This window comes from Lipotes vexillifer, unplaced genomic scaffold (genome assembly GCF_000442215.2).
Source record: "Lipotes vexillifer unplaced genomic scaffold, Lipotes_vexillifer_v1.1 scaffold118, whole genome shotgun sequence".
Classification (NCBI taxonomy): Eukaryota; Metazoa; Chordata; class Mammalia; order Artiodactyla; family Lipotidae; genus Lipotes; species Lipotes vexillifer.
The window spans coordinates 637,088-648,736 of NW_006790289.1; positions in this window are offsets into that span (position 1 = coordinate 637,088).

Sequence of the window (11,649 nt, forward strand, 5' to 3'; positions counted from 1 at the left end):
TTGTAGGCATTTGCATATCTTTTCGGGGGATAGATTCAAAGGAGGGATTTACTGAGTCTTAGGCAAATTCAGACAAATTGTCCTTCTATGCGGCTGTACCTATTTATAAAGGCAATGGCATATGTAACTGTTTTCTCACGCCATTGTCAAATCTTGATATTATCAAATTTTTAAAAACGGCTGTGTAAGAAAGGAAGTATTATTAAGACTTAATGTCTAATTCTCTGAACTGTAACAAGGTAGGGGCATATGTATATTTATACTTTCCCCTTATCTGAGAGTTGCTGTATATATTATTTGATATTTGGGGGGAGGTAGTTTTTATTCTTTATATATATATTCTGGATTCTGATCTTTTGTCTTTTATATAAAATGGAAATATTTTCACTCAATTTGTTACTTACGTTTTAATTTTTATAATGCTTTGTTGCAACATTTAAAAAAATTTGCTCTTTGCAAGGTTTAAAATTCTAGTATTTTCCTTTATACCTTTTAAGAAGACTTTCTCTTTATCCAAGAAAAAAAAAGTCTTTTGTCTTATATTTTCTGTATCAAACTTCTTTTTTTTTAAATTAATTAATTTATTTTTGGCTGTGTTGGGTCTTCGTTGCAGCATGTGGGCTTTCTCCAGTTGCGGTGAGCGGGGGCTACTCTTTGTTGTGGTGCGCAGGCTTCTCACTGCGGTGGCTTCTCTTGTTGTGGAGCACGGGCTTAGTTGCTCCACGGCATGTGGGTTCTTCCCAGACCAGGGCTCGAACCCGTGTCCCCTGCATTGGCAGGAGGATTCTTAACCACTGCGCCACCAGGGAAGCCCTGTATCAAACTTCTTAATTCAACATTTTAATTCAATCCTTTGATGTTATCTCAGCATCTACTTGTATTGGCACCTCTGTTCATGTACATAAGTATTTACAGATTTATTTTACAGCGAATTTTAAAACATGATACATAGAGATTCTTGATGAGGATACTTCTGGGTACATATTTGGGTACAATATAGAAGGATGGTTTGGATGACAAAGAAAATATTCACTTTCCTTTGAAATGAAGAACATTTAGATAGGTAAAAGGGTATCTAGTCAGTAAATTTTCAGAATAGGCTAGATGCTGATGCTTATCCTATTCCACGTTATTGGTAATATGTTATTCAAGGGTTTTTTTTTTTTCATTTAGGCAGTTAAGGTTTATCTAAATTTTGATTGTTCTATTTATTAGAATTTAAAATTCATGTCCTGAAATTCAGTCCAACACTCATGAAGATGTAACTGGCAGTTGCCTGACATCATTCTCTTTCTATATTCATGAAATCTCCCTGTTTTACTAATAAGAAATACAGACAAATATTGTGCTAGATGAAGTCTGGAAGGGGCAGACTAAGAGGATTACAGTGTTTCATAGAAGAGTAGAATAAAGTCACTACCTTCTTGACCCAGCAAATGAATGCCATTAGGTGATTTCTCCTGAGTTTTTGAACCAGCAGTTAAGTCTCAATTAGTGATTTCAGTGCAAGGATAAGAACCAATTATAGAGACTCAGGGAGAGGTCTTTGTCCTTGGATGCTCAGGTGGTTTAGTGCTGCTGGTAAGTTTGTCAGTGGCACTCATGAAATAACTGGAACTTAATTTCATTCCCAAACCAGCGCTGAAAAGAGTAAGGGTCCTGAGAGGAAAAGCATAGAAAGCCACATTAGACAGTGACCTGCCATCCCAAGGCCCGACGACAGGTGTGGGAATTCTGCTGCACATCCTCTCCCTTTTGAGAAAAAAGTGCTTCTCAATTTTAAGGCCTTACAGGCTACACTTCGCTTCCAGCTTTTACTGGAGCCAGAAGGAATCAGTGAAATGATCTCAACTGTTGGGGTTCAGAAATGGCCTACCTTAAATTCAAAGTAATTTTCCTTGGAATAACGAGGTGAATCATTCAATTAGCACGAATTAAAGTGGTGTCTTGGGAGGGGAGGAGAGACAAAGGTACATGACCAGTCTGCCATCTCGAATTGCAAATTTGTGTCTGTGTTTATCTTCCCTACTTTCTGTTTCTTGCCATGAATGTGCGCCATCATGGTGAAGATGATTTGGAAGCCAGAGAGGATGGCAAGGCCACACTGAGCCCGGTCCACGCACTGATGAGGACCTGATTGTGACACGAGGAACATTGTGCAGGGACATCGTTGGCACAAGTCAGACCTGGGCATGAGCAGGGCACTTTCACAGCAGCAAGAGCTGACTGCTGCGATGTAGAAGCCAACTAAACATAGTCAGTTGACTATGTGTTGACTATGACATAATGTTGACTCTGATCAGATACCCTAATTGTCACCACGCATAGTGACCGGAGCTTCCCAGAACTTCTCCTCAGTCTGGCTGGAGAACCAGTGTTATCTTTGCCACACTGTAAACCACCTATGCTCACATTTCATCAGATATATCCCCTCCTTCCAGCGAATGTACTCAAGAATTAAACTGCTTCTCTACCCCGATTGTAGGATACTGGAATGGGTTACCCTTAGGAGGAGAATTGCCCTTTTATTGTCAGAATGGAATGTATACAAACTCAGGCAGTTTTCTGAGTCCAAATAGCTTTAGGAGAAGTGGTCCCTGGATTCAAGATACAGTTAAATCTGGGAACTGTCTTTTTTTTTTTTTTTTTTTTTTTTTTAGCTGCTCTTGGTCTTAGTTGTGGCATGCAGTTTCTTCATTGTAGCATGCGGGCTCTATTAGGTGTGGCATGTGGGATCTAGTTCCCTGACCAGGGCTGGAACCCAGGCCCCCTGCACTGGGAGTGCAGAGTCTAAACCACTGGACCACCAGGAAAGCCCTTGGGAACAGTCTTAGCTGTCATCAGAATATCATTATCTATGCCAATATGATGGCCTTTCTTTATTTTGCTCCAGTTTATCTTTCCCCATATTTCTTTGTGTATTCTTGTCTCAGGACTTTGGCGCTAACTGTTCCTTCTACTGGAATGCTTCTCTTTCTCTTTCTCTTCCTCCTTGAGGTCTCTGGTCTCCTCCAGCACATCTCCTTCTCTGGTTAGACTTTTTTATTTATTTACCATCCTCTGACATAGTGTATATTTTACTCACTTATTTATAATATGCCACAGAAACAGGGATTTAAAAAAAACAAAACTGGTTTGTTTACTGATGTATTCTTAGAGTCTGGAAGAGTACCAGGAATATAGTAGATGCTCAATAAACATTTATTTTCAATTAATAAGTAAACATTCACTCTGCTCACTCTGAACTATCCACTGTTCCCTCTGCCTAATCCATGATTCCTGGGCCATTGCTTTTGCCCATTATCACAGGTCCAAATCCTATCCACCCTTCAAGGTCTGCTCAGTGTCACCTCATGCATAGACTCTGTTGATGCTCCCCAGTTATAAATAATATCGCCTCTCTGGCCTCCTTAGAACTTTTACAAACAGCACTTTCTTGTTTTTAATTGAAGTATAGTTGGTTTACAATGTTGTGTTAGTTTCAGGTTACAGCAAAGTGGTTCAGTTATACATACATGTATATCTATTTTTTTTCAAGATTCTTTTCCTTTATAGGTTATTACAAAATATTGAGTATAGTTCCCTGTGCTATATAGTAGGTCCTTGTTGGTTATCTATTTTATACATCATAGTGTGTATAGGTTAATCCCAAACTCCTAATTTATCCCTCCCCCCCATCTTTCCTCTTTGGTAGCCATAAGCTTGTTTTCTATGTTTGTGGGTCTATTTCTGTTTTGTATACAAGTTCATTTGTATAATTTCTTATTTAGATAGCACTTTCTAAATGATATATATACTTATTTATATATGCCTTATCCTTATTGCTACAAGTGGTTTGATGAAAAGACATATTTCTTATTAGAATGAGTGATCCTAGAAGCGTAACAGACTGTTAACATACTGCTTCTCACAGAGTATGTATATAACTGCCCAGAGCTTAAAGCCGTGGGCTTTGCAGTCAGATAAACCTGTATTCGGTATCTGACTGCTCCTCTTTACTTGTGATGGAGGGCTTTGTGGTCTTTCACACACCCCTTGGTTATGGATCCCACATTATGATTTTGAGATCATAATGTGGGGTGCTCTCCACGTACTACAGACCACCCCTTCCTCTTTTTACCAGGTTATAGCTCTGGAGAACAGTGACTAACTTTTTATCTTAACCCAATTGAGTGCCTAGGGCAGAGCAGAAATTCAAGAAATATTTGTAAAAGGAATGAAATAGTGATTGTGAGAACTGAACTTTTAACAAATGAGTATGTTCATCCTCTAGGTACTGCTCATTGAGTGAAGGTACAAAGACGGTGGGAATTAGAAAATGCCAGACTGGAACCAGCATGTTCTCTGCTACATCACCCACGGCAGACTGCAGCGGATGGTGAGAGAAATCTCGAGGAGTTTAGGAATGAGCTGTCAGCTGTTGACTTGCTGGATAACCTAATGAGCCACGCCATCCTTTGGGCGGGGGGCGGGGGGGAGCGCAATTAATCGTTGGTAAAACAGGATTGTGGAATCCACAAGTTTTAGTGTTACTTAAAATCTGGATCACATAGTGCCTCCCTAGAGACAGCCACTAAAGTGTGTTGAATGAAAAAATGAATGGATCATTATTAATAGGAACAAAGATAATGGTATAAATTGATATCCTAGAATTATTTACTTTTAATTGACTTGTCATACTGTAAGACATTTCGGCGTTACTTTTTCAAGCTTGGTTAGTTACCTCTCTTTCTTCGTGGAAAATTTTTTTAAAAAATGTTTCCTTATCAAAGAATGCAAAGTATGAAAGGGAGTGAGTTATATCCTGAAATTGCACACATTCAGATGGGAGAGATTAATCACTATTTATTTTCCATTGTTAGTATTATCTGTGATTATTAAATATGTCCCCTTTGCTTGTTTATATTCCCTCATGTTAGCATTTTCAACTGCATTTTACCTTCTCACGGTCTTATTTTTTCTTGGGGGTTATTGTTTAGAAGTTACTCTGTTACATGTAGCGTCCCACGTCTGCCATCTAGTGGAATAAAGTGTTTAAGACAACTTCTAGGGACAGTTGCAATTTAAATCAGGCACAGTGTTGCTCCTAAAAGAAATTACTCCTTTCATCAGAGTTCAAAGCAATGCCTGGACTCCAGCTTACCAAATTTGTGTAGTGAAACTGAAAATTGCATTTAATTTTCTAAAATGGTTTCTGGATATATGTTTGCTGTTTTATTAAATTTTGCAGAGCTTCTGAAGAGTTGAGTAAAGAAAGGTAGCCCTGTTATATTTGCTGTGAAAAGTGTGATAGTGAAACTAATGACAGAAATGATTTTTAGGAGAAAAGCTAAAGTTACAAGGAGGTATCTTTTCTGAGGACCATCAAAGGTCACAGCCATTTTTCATAGAAAAAGAAAATTACAAAAATAAGTTGTTAACCTTGTTAACTGTATACCATGGAGTATTTTAGGCTGTGACAGGTGTTCTTGAAAGACAAAGGGAACACATAGCTGTTTCTATGGAACAACATAGTAGCAGATGGTTTTACTTGTATAGTTTACTCATATTTTTCTGCATAGATGAGTGAAGAATATATTAGTTACTTTTTACCATCAATCTGTGATTTTTCAAATATATTCTCTGATTATAAAAGTAGCACCATTTCCTTATAGATAATTTACAAAACTTGGAAGTATATAAAAAATAAAAAAGACATCTGTAATTTTACTTTCCAAAACACATATAACCACTTTTTAAAAATCATTTTGATGTATTTCCTTTCAGCCTTTAATCTCTTCATAGATGTAATATATTTATAATTTTTCTTTGACAAAATTTTAATTTTGTTTAAGTTTGGTTCCATTTTTCTTAATTAACACGACAAGATGAACATTTTCACCAGGTGATTCAAGAACACAATTTTTAACAGCCATAAAATGTTTTTCATAATTATGTACAAAAGTTATTTAACCAATACTAATTATTAAAAGCATAGGTGGTTTCCAAATATTTTGCTCTTAGAAATAATGCCACCTAGAAAGCAGCGGGGTGGTGGTGGTGGTGGTGTGCTGAATTGGGCGATTGGGATTGACATGTATACACTGATGTGTATAAAATGGATGACTAATAAGAACCTGCAGTATAAAAAAATAAATAAAATTCAAAAATTAAAGAAAAAAAGAAATACTGCCACCTTGAACTCCTGACATGTACATATTGGTAAGAATTTAATTGTTTCCTGAGTACATATTCCCTTGAAGTTTAAGTGTTCAAGATTATGAAATATTTTAAGGCTTGTGATATTAAGAGCAAAGTTACCTTTCATAAAGTTGTAATAATTTTTTTCAGGCTAGCATTGTATGACAGGATCCCTTTCATCTCACCCTTGCAACATCATTTTCATTTGATTAAATAAATGTAAAAAGAATATCTCACTGGGGCTTCCCTGGTGGCGCAGGGGTTGAGAGTCTGCCTGCCAATGCAGGGGACACGGGTTCGTGCCCCGGTCCGGGAAGATCCCACATGCTGCGGAGTGGCTGGGCCCATGAGCCATGGCCACTGAGCCTGCGCGTCCGGAGCCTGTGCTCCGCAACAGGAGAGGCCACAACAGTGAGAGGCCCGCGTACAGCAAAAAAAAAAAAAAAAAAAAGAATATCTCACTGAATGATAATTTGCATATCTTTGATTATTAGACAGACTGAATTCTTTTATGTTTACCAGAAATTACATTTCTTACATCATTATTTGTACTGTTTTTTCTCGTGTGGTATTTTTCTTGTCAATTTGTTAGAGCTATTTACAAAGTTAGGCTATGAATCATTTTTCATCATATATACTGCCAGTCATTTCCCCAGCTTGTCGTGTGTGTTTTATTTAGTTTGTGAAGTTTAACTTTTTTGTGTGGAGTAAAATTCACCAAATTTTTCCTTTACGCTTCATTTTTAGTTTTTATGTTCAGTAATGCCCCTTTCATTTTCCACTGTCATCTCTGTCTTTTGCATATTCTTTTCCATTTCCATTTCTTAGAGGCCTGTCTTTTTGCATATTTTTGAAGATATCCTTTAGAAATTAAAATTATTTTCATTTGGCTCTTTATTAAACCATTTTCCAATGTAATTTTCCCCTTAGTCTTTGGGATAAATGAAGCAGCATCTTCCATAGGTCATAATTAGTGTAAATTTCTCTCCACTTGTAGAAAAGTTTTTATTATGAGAGTTAATTTTCAGTACTGTTATGAAGTTTTTCCTTTTTTTTAATTGGAATTTTAATGGGACACTGGGAGACACTGGGTCATGAAATCCTTGCCATCCTAAACCATACATCTATTTAATATCTTCTATTCAGTAAGCATCAGGAGAGAGGTAGAAATGAGTGAAGGCTGGGAGAAATGAAGATAATTCTAAGTGATACTGTTGACGTGAAACAAGTAGACTGCCGGCTATTTCTCCAGCAAAAATGGGTTTATTCTGGATCAACAGAGAATTGCAATTTGGAGTCTGCAACCATGGAGAGCTACGTGCAAATCCCCCCACAGCAAGGGAAGGAGAACACTTTATAGAGAGAAAGGAAGTTGAGAGGGCTACAGTAAACAGAGTCCATGGCTTTTCAATGTCTGAGTCCTGCAGGAAAGAAGAGCGTTCCTTCTTGTTGTTGGGCTCTGCTATCATCACAGGGTGTGAGAGCTTCCCCTTCTGGTCTCCCAACTCTATTTAATTAAACTTTCTGTTTATTAATTTTTTATAATACTAATTCATGTCTGATACTGACAACAGGGATATGCTTGCCTTCTTGCTGGCATTGTGGGTCAGGTTAATTCCTTTGATATCTTAAATATGGAGTTCCGAGGAAATTGAGGCAGTCAGAATGGCTGGTGTTTTGATCCTTTAAACATTTCTCCCACCTATACCTTGCTCAGCCATTACTAAATCATAGCATCTCAATTTTCTCCAATCCCTACTCATTGATGTAAAAGGTTAGTGAAATTGAGGAGTATGACATTCCAAGCCACAGTGTGCCCTTCCCCTGGGGTCCATCTGATAACCTGAACTTTCTGCCCTTCGGTGGTAGGAAGGCACCTTGAGTGACATTGCAGCTCTGCACACTTGTTAGTGGTTTTACCTTCTAATCCAAGATGAAGGCAAATGAAGGTAATGCCCATCAATTATGTTTTGTTCTGTTTTTTTTCTTCTTCCCCTCCTCCAGTTTCTCCTATAACAACACCATAATCTAAAGTTTAAATGCATATGAAGTGAAACAATAACTTATGGCACCTCCACATAGTGGTAAAATGGTTAAGAGCCAGGCCTTTGTCAGACCTCCTGGCTTGAGTGCCTGATCCACCATTACTACCCGTGGCCAAGTCACTAAACTCTTGCTGTGCCTCCCTTTTCTCATCCTTAGGTGTGGTTATAATTCTACCTACTTCACTGAGCGGTTGTGAGGATAAACTGAGATAACCCAGCTAGCATATTTAGAAAAGGGTCTGATACATAGTAAGAGCTCTAGAATGTTATTGGGTATGTAGAGTTGATCTTCTTTAAACAAAATACTCAACATGTCCAAGTGGAAGCCTCATCGCATCAAGGATAATCTAAGGGATGATAATTTTACACTCTTCCACCAGGGGTCTTTATAACTATATTCTAGTGTTAATTTTCAGGGAGCAGAATTTGAAATGTTAGAATTTGAGATCAGAGATATATACATTTTCTCCCTAATAATAATGCAAGTCTAGGTATTTGGGATTTGCCATTACAGCAGCCTCTTTGAACTAGCGTAATTGTAAATGGGGAGTTAGGAGAGTTCCAGCTGAACCTTAGGGACCAAGGGACCTAGAACTTTTGCCTCAGGATTTCCTTCTTGCTTGTCTCTTGCTTTACTCTCCCCCCTCACTCTCGACTAGCTCTCTCTGTTTCCCATTTCCCAGGCCACAGGGTCAAAAAACATCGCTTTCAACAATTCCAAGTTTATATATTAATGCTCCGGCCACCAGAGCAACAGAATGAATCAATACTGCTTTCTAATTCTAGCTCCACCCATCCCCCAGACCAATACACTGGGACCACTTATGGGACCATCCAGGTGAGTATGCTTACCACTCCTGGTCCCATCAGCTGAGACTCCTTACAGCTGGGAGTTTACATAGAGAGTGTCCACGAAATGATGGTTTATAAATCTCTGTTGGGGCAGAGGAACTACAAATGCTAGAAATTATAGATAATGAAGACGGTTTAGAGAAAATAAGAGCTCTGAAATAAACATTTTATTTATTTATGACATGACTTTATACCTTACTTGAGACCACAAAACATTGATGAGAATAGAAAGTGATTGATTTACAAAATTTTATTTTACGAAATAATTTTGGAGGGGGCACATCTATCAGTAAAGCAAAAATAGTACAGCTGTGGTTTATTTCAAACCATATTCACACTTGACTATTCTTAAAATCAGTATTTATTTGAGGAGGACTATTTCTATAGCATTTAGAACTGAATTCTTCTAAGATGCCACTCCTTCCAGCTGAGATTCAGCAAGTGACTTTTATAGGTTTAATTTGTCCTGCAACTATTGACTGTGAGATTTAGAAAACGCTAAGTAAGCTGTGGGTTCACTGCAGACATTAATGTCTCTGTTCATCATACAAGATCTAAAACTGAATATAAAATTCCCTGTCCCTTGTAAACAGATAAAGTAGCAAAGTGTGTTTTTTTCTGAAGCGCCCCTTCCCAGTCCTTGCTTCAATCTCCACCAACCTTCAGGCACCCAGTGTTCTCTGGCGCCCCCTTGTGACTGTCAGGAGATCCCAGAAAACTAGTTTTCAGAATCATTGTTGAAAATATTACATATTAGTTTCTTTCACTTTCGAAAGTTCTGTATTATTTCAAATTGCAGAAAAATAGAGGTTAAGAAACAGCCACTTACATATTCACCAGTTAGATTCAAGAAATATTAGCATTTTACCATTTGCCTGAGACCTGTCTAGATTTACATACAGAGTAAAGCACATATCTTAAACATAAAGTTAAATCAGGCTTGGCAAATACATATTTTCATGTAACCCACAATGCTACCAAGAAAGAGTGCTTTTCCATTACTCTAGCAAGCTCCCTTAGGCCCCTTCCCAATTAACTACAATTCCAAATCCCCAGAGGCAATACTGATTTCTATCAGAATTATTAGTTGTCTTAGAATTTTATGTAAGTGAAATCATACTGTTTGGATTCTTTGGCTTAGAATAATGTTTTTGTGATTCATCCACATTGCTGCCTGCATTAATAGATTATTGTTTTTTTAAAAAAATTTCTAAGCAGCATTCTCTTGCACGAATATACCAGGGTTTGTTTATCCTTTCATCAATGTATTGATGGACATTTGGGTTGTTTGTAGTTTTGGGCAGTTATGAATACAGCTACCGTGAACAGTCTTGTATAATTCTTTTTGAGGGCATATATTTTTGTTTCTCTGAGTAAACGCCTAGGGGAAGAATTGCCAGGTCGTAGGGTACATGTATAACATTATAAGAAACCGCAGACAGTTTTCGAAGTTGATGAACCACTGTATGATCAAGCCACCGAGTTGGCTGTTCTCTTGCTTTCGATACATTCCCTGCTCCACCAGTACCTGCTTCACCTACACCCTACTCGCATCACTGACCTAACTACAAACTTGCCTAACCTTTAAATCAGAACATCTCCACCTGTTAGCTGATCAAGGGGGTGGTGAGGGGCGTGCCCCTCTGCTAGTTTCCCTGGTAACCAATGAGCCAACCTGACACTAATTTCCCCTATAAGTGGTAACCTCCCCCTCCCCGGGGAGCGTGGACTGCCGCCATGTTCTCCCTGCCCTCTGCGCGCAGTGGGGTGTTGCTTCAGGACGTTGCTTCAGAAATGTAAGTAAGATCCCCCATGCATTAAACCATTGATGTTTCTGTCGCCACTGACTCCCCGCTCTTTCTTCCTTCTCGAACCTGGGCAGCTACAGAGCTTGCAGGCAGGCCTGCTGGGTGCTGCCCAGCAACCATTTTACAATCTAATCAACAGTACACGTGAGTTCCAGTTGCTCTGCATCCTCAACAATATTCGGGGCCATCAATTTTAAACAAATGTATAATTCTAGCCTTTTAGTGTATGTGTAATGGGATTTCATTGTGGTTTTAATTTGCATTTCCCTAATATGTTGAGTGCCTTTTCACATGCTCATTGGCATTTTTATGTCTTCTTTGTGAAGGTTTATCCCTGCCTATTGCCCATTTACTCTTATTTGGATTGCTTTCTTTTTCATATTGAATTATTGCAGTTATTTATATATTCTAGAAACCAGAATTGTGTGACATAAAGATCAGAAAAGAAGTAAAACTGTCTCTTTCCAGAGAAGAAGATAGTTTACATAGAAATTCTTATAGTAAGTTTTGAAATCATGAAGTGTGGGTCTTGAAATTTGTATTTTTCAGGATTGTTTTGATGATTCTCGTTTCTTTGCATTTCCATATAAGTTTTAGATTCAGCTTGTCAGTATCTTCAAGAAAGCCTGCTGGGACTTTAATTGATACCACATTGATTTTATAAATCTGTTTCAGGAGAGGGAAGTGTCAAGTCCTGGGACCCACAGGAGTCCTTAGGATGGACTGCCAAGTGAGGGTTCTTGGCTTTGGGCAGGGAAGAATTC